Source organism: Mixophyes fleayi, chromosome 3, assembly GCF_038048845.1.
Source record: "Mixophyes fleayi isolate aMixFle1 chromosome 3, aMixFle1.hap1, whole genome shotgun sequence".
NCBI classification, from domain to species: Eukaryota; Metazoa; Chordata; class Amphibia; order Anura; family Limnodynastidae; genus Mixophyes; species Mixophyes fleayi.
The window spans coordinates 290,305,161-290,323,736 of NC_134404.1; the positions used below are offsets into that span (position 1 = coordinate 290,305,161).

General features: G+C 38.2%; 1 protein-coding gene across 1 annotated transcript in view; it reads left to right on the top strand.

The window, feature by feature from the left end:
- The window catches only part of ACSS1 (acyl-CoA synthetase short chain family member 1), a 113,526-nt gene that overhangs the window by 39,754 nt on the left and 55,196 nt on the right, over positions 1 to 18,576 (top strand). The window lies entirely within an intron of this gene.

Consider the following 18,576-nt stretch of genomic DNA (forward strand, 5'->3'; position numbering starts at 1 on the left):
GTTTATAATATATTGTGGTGACCCACTCCTCTACGCAGTCCAGAAAGATACCTTGTTGCAACGTTTTGGACTAATAACTATATTGTGAGGTGTTCAGAATACACTGTAAATTAGTGGAAATGCTTGTTATTGAATGTTATTGAGGTTAATAATAGCCTAGGAGTGAAAATAAGCCCAAAAACTTGATTTTTAAACTTTTTATGTTTTTTTCAAAAAAAATCCGAATCCAATACCTTAAATCCGAACCGAGACCTTTCGTCAAGTGTTTTGCGAGACAAATCCGAACCTCAAAAATAATGAAAATCCGGATCCAAAACACGAGACCTCAAAAGTCGCCGGTGCACATCCCTAGTCATAATGAAACTCTGTCATCAGGGTTGCCAACTCTGAAATTAAAAACAAGCAACCGCTAAGTGAAAAACAAGCCCAAACAATCCTAAAAAGAGCCCAAAAAAGCCAAAAATTAATTATTTTTTATTTATGATACAAATATCAAGATAATATTAATAGTAATGGGATCTGCAGCAGTTTCTGCAGTTACAGTAACTAAAGATGAAGATTCAGGAGTTATAGCTGCACTTTAGGGGTTTGTTTTCTCTGTACACTACAATATATCCCTAGCTTTACACTATAATTACGCACATCATGTTCTGTCTGGTCACATATATACTCTCCATATCTACTGCATACAACACAGACAGGTTCCCCCAAGAGGAGCCAATGCTGAAGTTTACCTACCAACATCTGAGGTCACACCCACGTAAGAGACTAGGAGCGTCCTTAAACTGACTAAAGTGTTATTATACACAAGGCAATAAAGTTTTTTGAAAAAAAATGTTGTGGAGCCCAAAAACCTGCAACCCGCGACCACCAGAAAAACCCCGCAACGCTGAAAAAAACCAAGCCCAATTCCGCTTGTTATAAGCGGAATTGGCAACTATGTCTGTCTTTTGTAAAGTAGTGGTGGACTCCAGCCACAGCGCCCCCTGCAGTCACTGCCCGATATAGCCATGGTGCTAGTACATAAACATGATTGTGAATAGCTCAGGGAATACAGGTGCTCCTTATGACATCATGAGGAGCACCAATACTTGTTTGTGTTTTGAGCATGTATGCCAATGTGTGCTGATCTGCTTTGTATGTTAGGGCGTTAATAAATTCCAGTACTGGTCTTTATGGTTCCCTTCACCCCATTGACGTACTTAAGGCAGGACTAATCTAACCGGTGTTTGTTGTAGCCTTGTAAAAAGGCTGTGTCTCTTTCCAGTGCAGTGTGAGGCAGAGTGCAGTATTTTGAGGTAAACATTTGACTGTCAGATAGATATAACTATAGTAGAATTAAGTAAATAGAACAATATATTAAATAAAATATTAATTTCCCAATGCTTTGTTTTACTGTATTTTTACAACATGACTTTAGTATATGAACATTAGATATGTAATAGCTGTGTTTGATTTTACCTTGGGTGTGAATCATTTATGCATTGTGTCATGCAATAAACAAAAATGTTTTGCTAAAAAAATACTGTTCAGAGTAAATGGAATTGTTCTGAGAAGAATGGAAGATGGGATGCCCACCTCCGGAGCCAAAGAATACACAACACGTATATTTTACTTGCCACAGTACATAGACATAAAAAATTCTAATGACTTCAGATAATATAATTTAATGTTTTTGATGAGTAGAGCAAAAGTGTCATCTGGAATCCCTGGATATTTCTCACTATCTGGCTGCTTTTTTTCCTTTTCAGATACTATGGGCCAGTCACAAATGTGAAAAAATGGCCTCCTGAGTGCATGTGTTTTTCAGATCATGACTTCCTAGCTAAATCTGGGCTTGGAGTGGCCTCGTATTATGGCCACATCCAAAAATAAGATATTGTTATGCGGAGTGAGATATTTCTGTAGAGTTATACATCCATTTTTATGGACAGAAGATGTGCATTTATGGGTTATGGTCAGCTGGTGGCCTCACAGCTTTTTTGCATCGTGAAATGACAGCTTTTCATGGTGTTCTCGGCAGGTTCTGGTAACCAAGAGTTGTTCTATATTTTGAATAGGGCGGTTCTGTAACAGCCAGGTGCATTTGATGTGGGCTAACGCATTTGTATGTGCACAAATACCTTTGTTTTAAATGTATTCCAACACATAAAGGTTACACATATAATAAATACAATCCCAATGTCAGCACATTGCCATTAGTAGTTTAAGACAGAAATAAGTCTTAAATGAGTAGTATTTTATTAGAAAAAATGAAAGTTAAATTAATAAGGCGGGTGGTCCTAATGTGTTATTAGGCAGGACCCTGGCATGAATTTATACCTTTCACCATGTGTATTTAGTTTGCACTCACAATTCTGCATGTTTTCTGGTTAGTAAATTACTACTACTAATTTATCTTACTCTAATAATATTTATTGTATATATTTAATCATTTTAGGTTCATGCTATATTTATTCATCTGTCCCGACAAGTCAAACTGAAACTTAGAATTTTGCCCTTGTTTTTTTCTACTTACAATTCACTGTTGGGAATATGGGAATGTGGCCTAGCCCTTTATATAGGCCACACTTGGAAGATATGGAGAACAGTGCAGCAAGGAATTTGACTCCTCTGTGGGAGTCAAATAGACCTCATTTGACAAAAACACAACTTGACACCGGGACCAGTAGAGATACGATCATTCATCCTAAGAGGTTGTCGCATGTCAGGCATAGGGGCCAGTAGTGATGTGCACACTCATTCTAAGGGAAATGGAGCAGATCTGACTCCAGCTTCATTGGTATCAAGAGATCAACACCAGGGACGCAAGGGGAGAGTTGTGCTGAGCGCTGACCCTAGTAATGTAGGTGCTGTATCTAGATGGTGGACAGAACACAGCCCATAGGTTAGTCGGCCTTTTGTGTTAAGTAAACACGCCAACAAGCGCCTGATTTTTCATGGTATGTTAATTATGGTTAAATAAAACTATGACCTATTATCCAAGCAATGTCTACGTGTTAATTTGTTCAAGTATTTCCAAAGTCAAGGACATATGCCTCTTATTTTAAATCAGCAGCGTCCTGGAATATGTTACTGGTATGCATTCACTTTAGAATGGGTCATACAATTTGTTCGATAGAGGTTTTTATTATTTTTGGCATTTTACAATTTGATTGCCTTCCAATGAGTTTACATGTTTTTTTATTACCTTTGTGTTTTTATGACCACAAAACTTGTCTATCTAGTTTTTTTTTGGTTGCTATTTTTGCCACTGAGTACCTATGCAGCATTAGCGGTATAGCTGTTAACTTTTCCATTTTCCTGCCAAAATACTGCTTGTTTAACCCTCATCTACAGCATAAATTAATTGTGAGATATATCAGGAATGGCTTTATGACATCTATCACTGTTGTGTGTTTGAAGCATTCTTTTCCAATGGCCAAAATGTGCCGTGAAATATAATTCTACAGCGAAGTACAAAAGGAAGGTGCAAAATGAGCCCCATTAAAAGTAGAGGATGATACCTGATCACTGCCAGCTCAGAGTGGGTGCAATAATCAAATCCTTTTGTGGTGGAAATGGTCGTTTGCCCATTGCACAACAAGGAACACCCTGAAAACTGTGTCCCCTCTCTACCCCTTTATCTGATTTCAATAATCTGGCTCCACAAAAATGCCAAATGAATTAAGACTAGAGCCAGTCTGGCAGCGCAACTCGTGGATCTCACCTCTCCCATAAACCTCCTTCATTCTGCTGCTCTCAGGCTGTGCTCAGGTGGCCACACAGATGGCAAAAGTGATTTATCTGGTGATGGTAAAAAAGTTATACTTGTCTCTTCTGAAACCTCAACCATTTAATGCATTGTCCAGAATATGTAGCAATATCCGGTAAGACTAATCTTCTCCAACTTATATATATATATATATATGTATAAGATAAATAAAATAATGCATCCCTAATTTGTGTTTAAATGTATATAATATGATAATAACAATAATAACAAACTTAAAAACGATATTAATATACAAAAGTCCAGGTTGTCTGAATAGGATATCTGACCCCAAATTATCAGGCCCTAGTTCATACTTCAGGGTGAATTAGTAATTAGATAGGACTGCATATACCCAGTAGTGCTTAGAATGTAGGGGAGTGGATTATTGTCGATCCTCACCTCGAAAAGTCACCCCATACAAATAATCATGCTGTTTATTTAATATGACCTATTGTAAGGCTAACTATTCCAATCTATACATTGGTTTTTCTCACTTTAACCCAGAATAATGGCCTCAATCCTCCAGGATATACTTAATGATACAGGCATCCACATGTAGGATGTATGGGTTGTTATGGGCAGCATAAGCCAGAACAGGAGCCTCTGTAACTCTGATGCTTTTAAAATACTTCTGTAATCTCCGAAATCACTTTTGTCCCCAAAAAACCCTTTGCAGTTCAAGGAGTCTATACTGTTGCGACAATCCATAATGAGTAGTTCATGGAGTGTTTTGGCTATCTTATACCTTATACCTCTCCACAAACTGCCTGTGGCAGCCACATACTGCAAAGAAATTCCTTAGCCCAGTCAGATTTAAGAACAATGCTAGCTAACAATTCCTAAGGGACCTTCCACCAATTGCCAATGTTCCTTTTTTAGATGTTTCTTTCAGCAGTTTCATCTCTCATCGCACAATAATATGTGTTTTCTACTCTGCAGACATGTTAGATTCTTGCAGGTTGAGTGCTACCAAAACATCTCTGTTTGCAACTTAACAGGAAGAGATTTGGAATAGTGGTTCATACATCTGATAAAAAGAGACTACTTGCTGCCAAGCTTTTCTGACTAAAGGATGAGGAGTAACATTCCTGATTGTAATTTACCTCAGTAAGTTCACATTGCCAAAGCAAGTCTACAGTCATGGCCAAAAGTTCTGAGAATGACACAAGTATTGGTTTTCACAAAGTTTGCTGCTTCAGTGTTTTTAGACCTTTTTGTCACATGTTGCTATGGTATACTGAAGTAAAATTACAAGCATTTCATAAGTGTCAAAGGCTTTTATTGACGATAACATTAAGTTTATGAAAGAGTCAATATTTGCAGTGTTGACCCTTCTTTTTGAAGACCTCTGCAATTCGCCCTGGCATGCTGTCAATCAACTTCTGGGCCACATACTGACTGATGGCCGCCCATTCTTGCCTAATCAATGCATGGAGTTTGTCATAATTTGTGGGTTTTTGTTTGCCCATCCGCTTCTTGAGGATTGTCCACAAGCTCTGATGGGATTAAGGTCTGGGGAGTTTCCTGGCCATGGACCCAAAATTTCGATGTTTTGATCCCCGAGCCACTTATTTATCACTTTTGCCTTATGACAAGGTGCTCCATCATGCTGGAAAAAGCATTGTTCATCACCAAACTGTTCTTGGATGGATGGGAGAAGTTGCTCTTGGAGGATGTTTTGGTGCCATTCTTTATTCATGGCTGTGTTCTTAGACAAAATTGTGAGTGAGCCCACTCCCTTGGCTGAGAAGCAGCCCCACACAAGAATGGTCTCAGGATGCTTTACTGATGACATGACACAGGACTGATGGTAGCGCTCACCTTTCCTTTGCCGGACAAGAGTTTTTACAGATGCCCCAAACAATCTGAAAAGGGATTCATCAGAGAAAATGACTTTACCCCAGTCCTCAGCAGTCCACTCCCTGTACATTTTGCAGAATATCAGACTGTGCCTGAGGTTTTCCTGGAGAGAAGTGGCTTCTTTGCTGGCCTTCTTGACACCAGGCCAAAAGTCTTCGCCTCACTGTGCGTGCAGATGCACTCACACCTCCCTGCTGCCATTCCAGAGCAAGCTCTGCACTGGTGGTGCCCCGATCCTGCAAGTAAATCAACTTTAGGAGATGGTCCTGGTGCTTGCTGGATGTTCTTGGGCGCCCTGAAGCCTTCTTCACAACTATTGGACCTCCTTCTTTGAAGTTCTTGATATTCCAATAAATGGTTGACTTGGGTGCAATCTTACTAGCAGCAAAATCCTTGCCTGTGAAGCCCTTTTTGTGCAAAGCAATGATGACTGCAGGTGTTTCCTTGCAGGTAACCATGGTTAACAGAGGAAGAACAATGATTTCAAGCACCACCCTCCTTTTAAAACTTCCAGTCTGTTATTTTAACTCAATCAGCATGACAGAGTGATCTCCAACCTTGTCCTCGTCAACACTCATACCTGCGTTAACGAGAGAATCACTGACCTGATGTCAGCTGGTCCTTTTGTGACAGGGCTGAAATGCAGTGGAAATTGCTAAGTCTAAGTGACTAAAACATTGTCTGCAAATTTAATGCCACCTTGTACTTTTGAGGGTCAGCTTTTATCAAAAATTGATTTGGATTTGCTCTAATTCCAGCTGCAAATGGCTACATCAGCAATGCAAAAATCAAGTGTGACAGTGAACAGCCCCATCTGATGCCATTAAGGAGTGCTAAGGAGGTGGTATATAATGCGTTATTCAGAACTGAAGCTGAAGAAGTAACTAACTCCAAGGTCTACTCAATAGACTTGACAAAGAGCTTCAGGACTGCATGCAACAGTGCTATTGGCTGGTAGCTGCAGGATGAGTAGCCCAGTTTTGGAATAACAACAATCACTGCTCTAGAGATGCTTGGGTCAATCTTAAACTGTTGTTGAAAAGACAACATTCACCAATATGGGTGATGGGTGAGAGTTCCCCCCTAAACTTTTTACAATAAATAGCAGAAAAGACGTCATCTTTATTAAATGCCACTGGGTCATTGAGATCTGAGGTAGAGAGTACAAGAAGATAAATACTGTTCGCTTTCACACTTAACCATAAACATTTTGGAATGTTTTTACCAGGATCAATGGTATTTTGATTTTTTGAGACTCTGATTGAAAAGAACCTTTTACAAATTGAAACATAATATTTGTTGTTAAAGCTAATGCATATAGTTATCTAAGGTTATCATTATATGTTACATAGTGTGCAGTATTCTCAAGTCAAAATATATTTACATTAACTATGATAGGCTATAATATAATTATTAACAGTCTTTTGTGCAGTTATTATTCCATGGTAGGCATAATTATTTGATTTTGTTCTACTTAAATTTGCGTGTATAAATGAGGGATTGTCTAATAATATCTGTTCTTTTGGAGTTTGCTGAGCATTGGTGTCTATAGTTGGCATTGCATTTTACACCAATTGTGTTGATGTACAATATACCTCCCTGTCTTTTTTGCTTTCCTCTATGTTTATAGAATAATAAACATACTTTAGAAATAAAGTTTACCTTGAAATTGGGTTTTGATTGCCTTTTACATTTGTGAGTTTTGGAATGGTGGAAAATGCCAGTGGGGGCAAGATATAGCTGGCTAAACACAAAGAAGAATGGCAAAAAATTATTAAAAAACAGAAAACATAATTAAGAAATCACCAATACCCTTTTTTCTTAGCTTCAACCAGAGATCACCAATTAATAACAAGGGGAAATAAATTCAATATATAAAACAATTTAAAATTTAATACAACTAGGAATGAAAATCTAGAGGCCTGATTCATTAAGGATCTTAACTTAAGAAACTTCTTATTTAAGTCTCCTGGACAAAACCATGTTACAATGCAAGGGGTGCAAATTAGTATTCTGTTTTGCACATAAGTTAAATACTAATTGTTTTTTCATGTAGCACACAACTATCAACTTTAAATTTCAGTGTACAAATAAGCTATCAAGTATTTGTGTGCTACATGAAAAAACAGTCAGTATTTAACTTATGGGCAAAATGGAAAACTAATTTTCACCCCTTTCATTGTAACATGGTTTTGTCCAGGAGACTTAAATAAGAAGTTTCTTAAGTTAAGATCCTTAATGAATCAGGCCTCTAGTTAGAAAAAATCTACAATCAATTAGAAGTAATTTAAGGTGCAGGCCAGACCTGAAGCAGCTGTATTATATCTATATAATACCTCTATGCTCTTTTAACAATCAGAAATGTCAACGTGTCTTTGTGCTTGTGCATTCTCATAATTTATTGATTCTATTGTACATTAGCAGCTCTCTGCACGGTATGAGCAGGTGTATAGCATAAAGTTTTTCTAGTTTTCTGCACCAAATTTTTTTGACACCCAAGTTCTGTCATCACTATCCTGTGTGTTCTGGAGCTTCTTTTGCAGTTTACAATATAAAACAACTCATGAACCATGCACAGAGGGAAATAGATATGGGTAATTGAAAAGAAAAAACTCCATCTCCATACCTATTTACATACTTTTACTGGGGTTAAAAAATAGCCTTTTTCATCCCACAAATGTTTTTTAACACCACTGAAAAAAAACATGTTGAGAAGAATTAACATTTACTGTTATACTGCTTAAAAAGTTAGTGCATTAATACTTTTTAAAGTTTCGAAGAACTGATCTTATAATTTGTTACATTTATATACACTTGTCTGATAGACCTTTAAAAATGATGATTAAATAAAAGTATGTGAAGAGTATATTTATCTCAAACGTTCTATAGGTTCTACTCTAGGTGTCACATTTTCCTGGAAAGAGTGCAGTGATAGAACTGTCAGTGTAACAGCTGTTCTTTATATTTTAAATGGAATTTCTTGTCTAGAGGGGGATTCCGGAAACTTGTAAACCCCACCTGCTCTTGCTTCTGAGGTCCTGTACAACAAAAAAAACTCACTGCATTTACTGTGATAAATGGTTTTGACTCTTTCGGTGCCCATCAGCATTGCCAGATGAGACCGAGAACAAAGATGTTAAGTTATTCTGAATACCAGAATTCGGGCCAAGTTTCCAGTGTCACATGGATATGTAGATGTTAAGCTGCTTTTAGAAGCAAGAGATTGTGTAGGAAAGAATGTTTGCCACTTGAATGCAAATACATATAATGTTTTCACTCACATCAAATGAGTCTGCAAATTCTCTGGACACTTATCCCTTCCCCTCTGAGCACAATTTAATTTTGGAGATCTAGAATGCTGGCCTGTGTGAATGGCATTCTGTGGCTTCAAATTCCAGTATTGATAGTCACACAGGAGGTCGCTCATTAAGGTCAATACTGACTGAGGACAGCACAGAGCGTAGTAAGGCCCCAGAGCAGCACAGGTGACAGAATGATGGAAATCAAGATAATGTCACATTATTTTATACAGCCACAAATGCACTGGAATTTCAATTCAAAGGTGGAGTAGATATGTAAAAAAGGATAGTTCACTTTGGATGCTTAATATTGCTTACTTTTGGTCCAGCAGTGTTTCTGATCTGGCAGTTCCCCAGATATGTGTAAGAGACCATCCAAAGATAGTCTTTGCTGCTGTAGAGATTGTCCTTTCTTCAAACAGATATTAAGCTGTCAATGCGTTTCCTCTAAGAACTTGCCATTCGCTTGAATTAGAAGTTCATGAAAGAGGTGCATTGACTGCACTGCTAGTTGTTTGATAGAGCATACCTCCCATCTCTTCTGATTTTGGCAGTGCATTCCCAATTTGGTGGACTGTCGCACAGTCCTGTGAATCAGCATGTTTGTCTTAACGCATACATGCTCCCTGCATGTGGCTATCAGGATGTGTTTTTAGGGGAAGGAAGGTTGATTGGCGAAGGCCTAGCACTTCAGAAGTGCTCCTGTGTGACATGACTACACAACCACTTCTATCCCCGCAGAACACTGACATAAAGGAGCAGCAGCTTCACATGTAAGAAGCTGCTGGCTGCTTCCTCATATCAGAGGCCATTAAAATCACTGGAAGAGTGACATTATCATCATCATCACCAATTACTTATAAAGTGCCAGAAAATTCCGTAGCGCTTTACAATTGGGAACAAACACTGTAATAAAACAATACTATCTGCTATATAAATAAATGATAATGATGATGATGATAATACAGACAGACAGAGAGGTAAGAAAGCCCTGCCCGCAATCTTACAATCCATGTAACTCATTCAGTGTTTTAAGCACCCCTTAACCATTTGCACCCTAGGCAACTGACTAGGTTCATCTAATCGCTTGTCTGTTTTAGACTGCACGTGACCTTCCAGGTTAGGAAGAACCCAGGTAAGTAATATTCAGAGTTATTGTTTAACTTAATAAGTTCCAGCAACAAATACATGTCCCGCTTTGTGGGAGTTGTACTTGAAGAATATGCAAATCATCAGGCTGAATTTTCCATAACATCTGTTCTCTTAAGAGATTTTCTGGTTTGTTCTGTGAGTGTCTTAGTGGACTCACTAATTATGTGTATGCTTTTAAAAGTTACTTATTGTTTATACTGTAATCTCATGTGACTTCTATAGAACAAGTGACCTTGCTGCAGTTAAATACAAAGTAACATTGCATTTTTGATGCTAGACAGGTATGTACGATTATAGTCATAGGGTGTAGGAAGGTACAATAAAAAGAGATCTATACAAATGTAACTCATGATAAGCCTTGTGGGGAACTGTATGACCTGAATCATGCTGTGCAACTTTTGATGACGTAGAGATAAATGTCAAAAGGTTCCTTTACTTAGCCTAAGGCAAACAGAAGATAAAGTTAGTAGGCACTAGTTTGATCCTGCCATGAGCAGTATATTCACGGAAATATGAAATCCATTGGTTTCAGCCTGGGGTGTATAACAAAGCTTCAAAACATTCTTAAAGATATAGCATTACAAAATAAAGAAAAACATAACAAATTTTTAACACAAAACTAATGTTGCTATCAGCAGGTCAGTTTTTTTTTAAAAAAAATAATGTTTGTTTATTACTATATTCATTGTATAGTTCTTTGCATGTGATAGTTAGTTATTGGCTGATAAGCTGTTTGCTCACATGTTCACTTGCTAGTTGTGACTCTAGGCAAGGACTCTCTTCAGGGCTACTGTAAAACATTGCGACTCGGAGGATTAAAAGTGTAGTTGGTGCTGGATGTAAAATCAAGAACAGATAACCAGAAGATTTATTTTTTTACTAAAACTTTTTCAACGAGTGACATGAGTAGTATTTTGTACAATTAAACTGTATTTATGTAAGAGGTGTGGGTTTGTTTATTTTTTTACTAATTTTTTTGGTAAACTGGACAATACAGCACCGCCGCGGACGCTTCTTTGACAGCGCCGCGGCTGCTGTATAGGACAGTGCCACTATGGTGGGCACTTAGTTAGCGGAGGGGGGGGATTCTGGAGACCCAGAAACCCCCCCTGCGTGCGCCACTGCAGGATTACAGTGCATTCATTGGCTCACAGGTGTGGAATCAGTTGGGTTTGCCTAAAAAATGGAGTCAAATATTAATGCTTTATAGGATGCTAATAAAATGGTCAGTAGGGAATACCGATCGATAACTAAGGAAGAACAGCAACCCAGGGCAAGAGCTAACATAAATGGACAGGTTGCGTAGGTTGAGATATTATACAGAGAGGGGTCAACGACCGATATAATAATCAAATGAAAGAGTCACAGCAAGAGAATAGTCAGACAGGTCAGGGAGTCACACAGCAAAGGGTCACAACTGAAATGGGTAGTCAATCAGACAGATGTCAATACCAGATTGTTATCTATATTCCCGCTCAGTACAGACCCACCTTTCCTGCATTGTGGTACAGCAACTCCTCCGACATAGTATATTACTACATGAATGTCTTCTTATTTCATGAGGACCATCATACTGGGAAAAAAAGCATGTGATATTTTAGAGACAAAGAGTAATATATAGAAAAAGATTTTGTAATACTGGACAGCTGAACTATGTTGACTTTATTCTGTTACATTACTACACTATATTAGAATTTCTATTTCAGTGTGGCTTTGCTGAAAACTAATCTGAATGCAGTTAGTCAATAAAGACTATTTTTGCCTTTTATAATTGATATTTGACCCCCCTATATAAGTTATGGTGGTGACTTCCCTAAAGCCCTCTCCTCTACAATGTTTGTATTGGGTCCTCACAACAAAGGGACAAATAGGCCGCAAGTTGAATCCTATGTTGGTTCTATCTCCTGATTCTAAACTTCAAATCAATGATGGGGCACCAGTTTGATACTATTAGGACTGGGTTCTCCAACACCATTAGCCTGAGCTGTTGTAAAAGTGACAGCTGATATGGGGCTTGGCTTGCCAATTACTGCTGAGTTGGTCCTAAGGCTTTTGAGATAGAATTATGGACTCAGTTGCTGTTACCATGATCCACCAGTCCTAAGGATCTTCACTAGAGGGCTTGGGAACCACCAGATTAGTGCCAAGTACATCAGCATTATCAATGATGCCCTGCAATATATACTGTAGTAGCAATTATGCACAGTAATATTTAAAGCAGTAATAGTATCTTTTGTATGTAATCAGTAACAGTAATGACATGTAATAGGTCCCCAGTAGTAGGAATGTCCAATTAAATGTCAACGGGGATACAGAGTGGTCTCTTCTGTGCCACTCTGTATGTTCTCTCTTCTCAGTATGTAGTCTCCGGGTGTTAAGACCTTTACATCCAGTATCCCTGTGAACCAGGAGACAGCAGATAAATTTCTTCCTCTGCCAATTCAGTAAGGAGGAAGTACACAGTGTACCTTAGTAAAGTCCACTGTGATCCTCTCCTGTAATTAATTCAATTGTGTTGTGCTCATTGCTTATAAAAGTTCATCATCACTTAGGAAAATACCTGTGCAGAGACATCCTTCATCTTTCTTTAATCAGGGAATAGATTGGCTGCCACATGTACAGTGAACTCTGACAACCAATTGGCTGAAAACCAAGTAGAATCTCTATGCTAGTTTTTAAGACAACCTCCAGCGTGAGCCCACAGGGCCCATGACTTCAGGGTTAGAAGTTAATTTGGGTCATTGAGGCAGGGGCGGACCTAGATTTTGTTTTGGGGGGTGGGCGATTTACTGCTCTACCTTCTCTTTCTCTTCTAGCAGGTGGGGGCTGTACCTGTCGGCAGAGAACAGACAAAGGATGCTGCACGGCCGCTCTTACCGTGTTTAAAACAAGCAGGAATCTCTGGCTGCCTCTCAGACGACAGGGACCGGTATATAGTGTGCGGCTGCAGGCAGCGCGCACCTGCTGGGGGGGATTTGATTGCCTTAAACGGCCACTCCCTCTGGATCTGCCACTGCTTTGAAGGTACATAGAATAATAGCCTTAAGAGAATTGGGGGTCTAATTATCAAGACCACTCTAAATATAAGATTTTCTATTGCTGCCTATCTCAGTGACAGAAATACTTCGACTGCACAATTTATCATTAAAATGTCATCGGGGCAGCTGAGTGAAGCTCATCTCCTCAGTGAAATTGGCTGGCAGCAGTACAAGGACTTTTACTGCTCACAATTCCATTGCAGGGTCCCTCAGTGCATGCAAACTGGAACTGGAACTATCATTTTTCCTTGGGATATATGTTGTAAAGTAGCTGGCAAACTTTTTTTCTGCCTGCTTCTTAAAACAGCCACCAACAATTTAGATTTGGGGACTACACACCAAAGTAGATTGCTGGAAGTTGTTTAACTTAGCTGTTAAGACAGCCTTTGTCATGTGCACAGAAAAGGACCCCGGGACCAACAGTAACCTTTGAAAACCCTAATTATATGAGGATGAGGAGATAGGATCATTAGATTTGCATTGTATAATACTCTCTAGTGTTTTAGGGTCTTCATTGTATTGTAGAATCATTGTAGTGATCTCTATATGTATAAAAGCATTCTAGTGACCTACAGTCAAGTCCATAAATATTCTGACATCGACACAATTCTTATATTTTGGGCTCTATACACCAACACAATGGATTTGAAATGAAACAAACAAGATGTGCCTTAACTGCAGACTTTCAGCTTTAATTTGAGGGTATCTACATCCAAATCAGGTGAACAGTATAGGAATTACAACGGTTTCTATATGTGCCTCCCACTTTTTAAGGGACCAAAAGTAATGGGACAAACTAATCAATCCTACATCAAACTTTCACTTTTAAATACTTTGTTGCAAATCCTTTGCAGTCAATTACAGCCTGAAGTCTGTAACGCATAGACATCACCAGACGTTGGGTTTCATCCCTGGTGATGCTCTGCCAGGTCTCTACTGCAAATGGCTTCAGTTCCTACTTTTTCTTGGGGCATTTTCCCTTCAGTTTTGGCTTCATCAAGTGAAATGCATGCTCAATCGGATTCAGGTCAGGTGATTGACTTGGCCATTGCATAACATTCCACTTGTTAGCCTTCAAAAACTCTGTGGTTGCTTTTGCAGTATGCTTCGGGTCATTGTCCATCTGCACTGTGAAGCGCCGTCCAATGAGTTCTGAAGCATTTGACTGAATATGAGCAGATAATATTGCCCAAAACACTTCAGAATTCATCCTGCTGCTTTTGTCAGCAGTCACATCATCAATGAATACAAGGGAACCAGTTCCATTGGCAGCCATACATGCCCACGCCATGACACTACCACCACGATTCCACCATGATTCACTGATGAGGTGGAATGGTTTGGATCATGAGCAGTTCCTTTCCTTCTCCATACTCTTCTCTTCCCATCACTCTGGTACACGTTGATCTTTGTCTCATTTGTTCATAGGATGTTGTTCCAGAATTGTAATGGCTTTTTTAGATGTTGTTTGCCAAACTCTAATCTGGTCTTCCTGTTTTTGTGGCTCACAAATGGTTTACATCTTGTGGTGAACCCTCTATATTCTCTCTTGTGAAGTCTTCTCTTGATTGTTGACTTTGATACATATACACCTACCTCCTGGAGAGTGTTCCTGACTTGGCCAACTGTTGTGAAGGGGTTTTTCTTCACCAGGGAAATAAATCTTCTGTCATCCACCACAGTTGTTTTCCATGGTCTTCCGGGTCTTTTGGTGTTGCTGAGCTCTCTGGTGCGTTCTGTCTTTTTAAGAATGTTCCAAAGAGTTGATTTGGCCACACCTAGGGGTAAATGTATCAATATGCGGGTTGTTCAACACCCGCGTGTTCAGCCTCTTCCGCGATTAAATTTCAAGCGGCGCTGCATTGTAAAGGGAAGTTAACCCTTTACAATGCAGCGCCGCTTGAAATTTAATCGCGGAAGAGGGTGAACACGCGGGTGTTGAAGAACCCGCATATTGATACATTTACCCCCTAATGTTTTTTCTATCTCTCTGATGGGTTTGTTTTGATTCTTCAGCCTAATGATGGCTTGCTTCACTGATAGTGACAGCTCTTTGGATCTCATATTGGGAGTCGACAGCAACAGATTCCAAATGCAAATGTCATACCTAGAATAAACTCCAGACATTTTACCTGCTTAATTGATGATGAAATAACGAGGGAATAGCCCACACATGTCCATGAAATAGATTTTGAGTTGAATGTCCCATTACTTTGGGTCCCTTAAAAAGTGTGAGGCACATATAGAAACCGTTGTAATTCCTACACTGTTCACCTGATTTGGATGTAAATACCCTCAAATTAAAGCTGAAAGTCTGCAGTTAAAGCACATCTTGTTACTCTAATTTCAAATCCATTGTGGTGGAGTATAGAGCCCAAAATATGAGAATTGTGTCGATGTCCCAATATTTATGGACTTGACTGTATGTGTAATTAGGAGAGCATACTGAAGGACTGATAATTGGGGACCTAGGATACTTAACAGTTCAGTCTACAGGTTACAGAAGGCTTTGATCTCTTGGAGGAGCCTGAGATGCGTTATATAATACAGATAATGATGTAACATTCCATATTAATGGAAATTAGTGACGGGTGTACATCCACCCCTAGTATGGAAGTGCTCACAGCCCTACTCAGCCCCAGATAATGGTAACTGAATGAACCACAGGGCTAAGTAAATGTGTAAAACTGGTGAAAATGGAGATGGAGCAGTTATCAGTGCGATGGTAACTGGGCAATGGCTTGGACTACCTTCAAAATGTTCCTACTATTTCTATTTTAAAGATTTAATATTCTCTGGTAACCATTGGTAAAATATTATACTAAATGCAAACAGAATACAGATTATAAACTGATGCTAAAAATCTATTAATTATGTTTTATTTTCTAACAATATGTTTTCAAAATTAATTATAGCAATGTTTTTATTATCACCACTGAATTTACAAGTAACTAAATTGTAACTTTGGTGAAAATAATTAAATAAATGGAAATGTTAGCCTGTTTAAAGAATCATTATTATCAGGCATTTTAATTACAGAAAGGATTTAACAGGAAATAAGGGAGCTAGCCCTGTCTACAAATCTGTTTGATAAGGACTAGAATTTAAAAGTCTGAATTTAAAGGACAACAGTGTATTTTTTATGGCATTAAATCACAGCTGATATATTGTCCTTACTACTTGCGCAATATCAATAACTTCATTTATGAATATAAGAGGCAGGTGGCAAGGCTATATGAAGTCTTTCATCATTTCTTTTTTTGCAATGTAACCTGTACCAAGGTCATGTTTGGACAGGATTACAAATGAAAGGCATTTCTGTAACACCTTGTTACATAATGAAGGATATGCACTTGGTTACAAGTTGCTCCTCTAGGCCACATAACTAGTTTTTGGTGTTTTTTAAAAAAATGCTTTTAAAAACTCATTCACAGTAAGTTTGTTACTAGAGTTCTTATCATTGTAGGGTTCTCCAATGTGGTTATCAGCGGTGAACACAAAAAATTGAACAAGATGAGTTCAGAGAAATGGAACATAAACGAGACGGTACCACAACGCTGGTAAACCTAGTGGCATTGGGTATGGTGACACTAGAGATGATGGTTTCTAGAGTCAGACCGATTTGCATTCATTATAAAATGCTTCTAATATGTATTTATTATATAATAATAAACTGGTATGAGCTCTAATGTAGTTGTTTGCTAACATGGTGCAAAGGTGCTGTAACTCATAGCAACTGGTCTGCAATAAGCTTTGATTAGTGCAAGACAGAATAATACCAGCATGTGGCCTTATATAAACTAAAATAAATGTTTTCCTGAAAGTGGTAAATGGTTTGTAATAAGTGACACTTGCTATATACACACCCATATACAAATTCCGCCTTGGCTGACTGCTAAGATAAATTAATTGTTCTCAGTGTGCTGCGCTGTGCTATATATACTCTACATCACCTTTGGTGGCTACAGGATAAAGCAACACATACAGGCTCCAAGTAAAAAAACAAAACACTAATTTAAATAAATTAAAACCAATAAGTCATTGCATATGTATGAGAGAAGCTATCATGACTGCCACTTAATTAATATATATAATAAAAATGATAAAAATATATTTACATTAGATAAACCTACTTCATTTGCAAAGCAAATATGTCTTGCCTAAACTCTCTCAGAAGAAAATTGAGAACAAAACATATAAGAAAGGTGAGACTAGTTACACATTGATGAGAGTTATTACTCAACACAATACCCTTAACTGAGAAATGTGATACAATGTTCTTACCCTAAATAAATACAATAAGAAATGTAGCAGTATACACACACACACACACGTCACAGTCACAAGCAGGGGATGGGTCCAGCCAGTGAAACATTCACTCTATGCAGGTATTTATGGGTTACATTGCATGTAATATGCTTCACCTTATGCGATTAATAAATAATCAGAAACAATGGACGCACATGTTTGTACTGGTCATAGCTGTTGGGCCATGCTGATTATTGTAGTTCTTCAGTACAAAAACAGACAGTCCAAAAAAATCTATTCATACAAGAAAAACCGGAAACCATTAAATAAACTATCACAACAGTATATTTACTGTAGTACCCAATGTTCATTCATAAATCAAGACACAACACTGGAATTGTACAAAGTGAAGTCACAGGGTTACTATGTGACTTTCAGTTTAGTAATATGAAAATAACATTTACTTATGATTCTTTAATTGCTCACATGAAAACAGTTATTTAATTTGGTCTCTCTTGTAATAATAAACATTTTCTATTGAGCTTATAGAGGACTTTTATGCGGGAAAAGCACTATAATCTTTGCAATGTGCATTTATCTACTATATAAATGCCTAGTGGCGTGTGTGGAAAAAAAAACCAAGCTGCAGCGCCACCTGCTGGGCAGAGTTATACACTGACCTATATATTTCTTGAAGGAGAAGTGACAGTTGGGAGTGGTTGCCGGGGGTGACAGTGGGGAGTTTTTAACACCTTAAGTAGCTTGATGAAGGATGTGGTGATGAAGATGAAGGATGAGGTGATGGATAAAAATGATGAGGTGGTGACATGTGGACAAAACCACGTTAAAAAAGGGCGCTTGCGTCGGGAAGTAACGCTCTTCCCCTGAGGAGGCCTGGGCTAGGCCCAAATGCATGACAAGAACCTTCTTAAAACCTTAAGTAGCTTGATTTGACTAGAATGCATGAGTATCATGCATGGGTTAACTTGTAGATTATCACATCGAAGGTGTCGTGTGTCTTTTATGTGCAATTTATAATAGCAGTTTACTTTATTAGTAATCAACAAAATATGTACCTGCAAAATTCATCTTATAAGCAAGTACAATTAGACAATCAAATCTATCTTACATATATATATAAAGTAGATTTTATCAGAAATGTATAGACAAAATATGTGTTTGGTAAACTTTTATTGTCACATGAGAGGATTTGGTAAACAGTTAC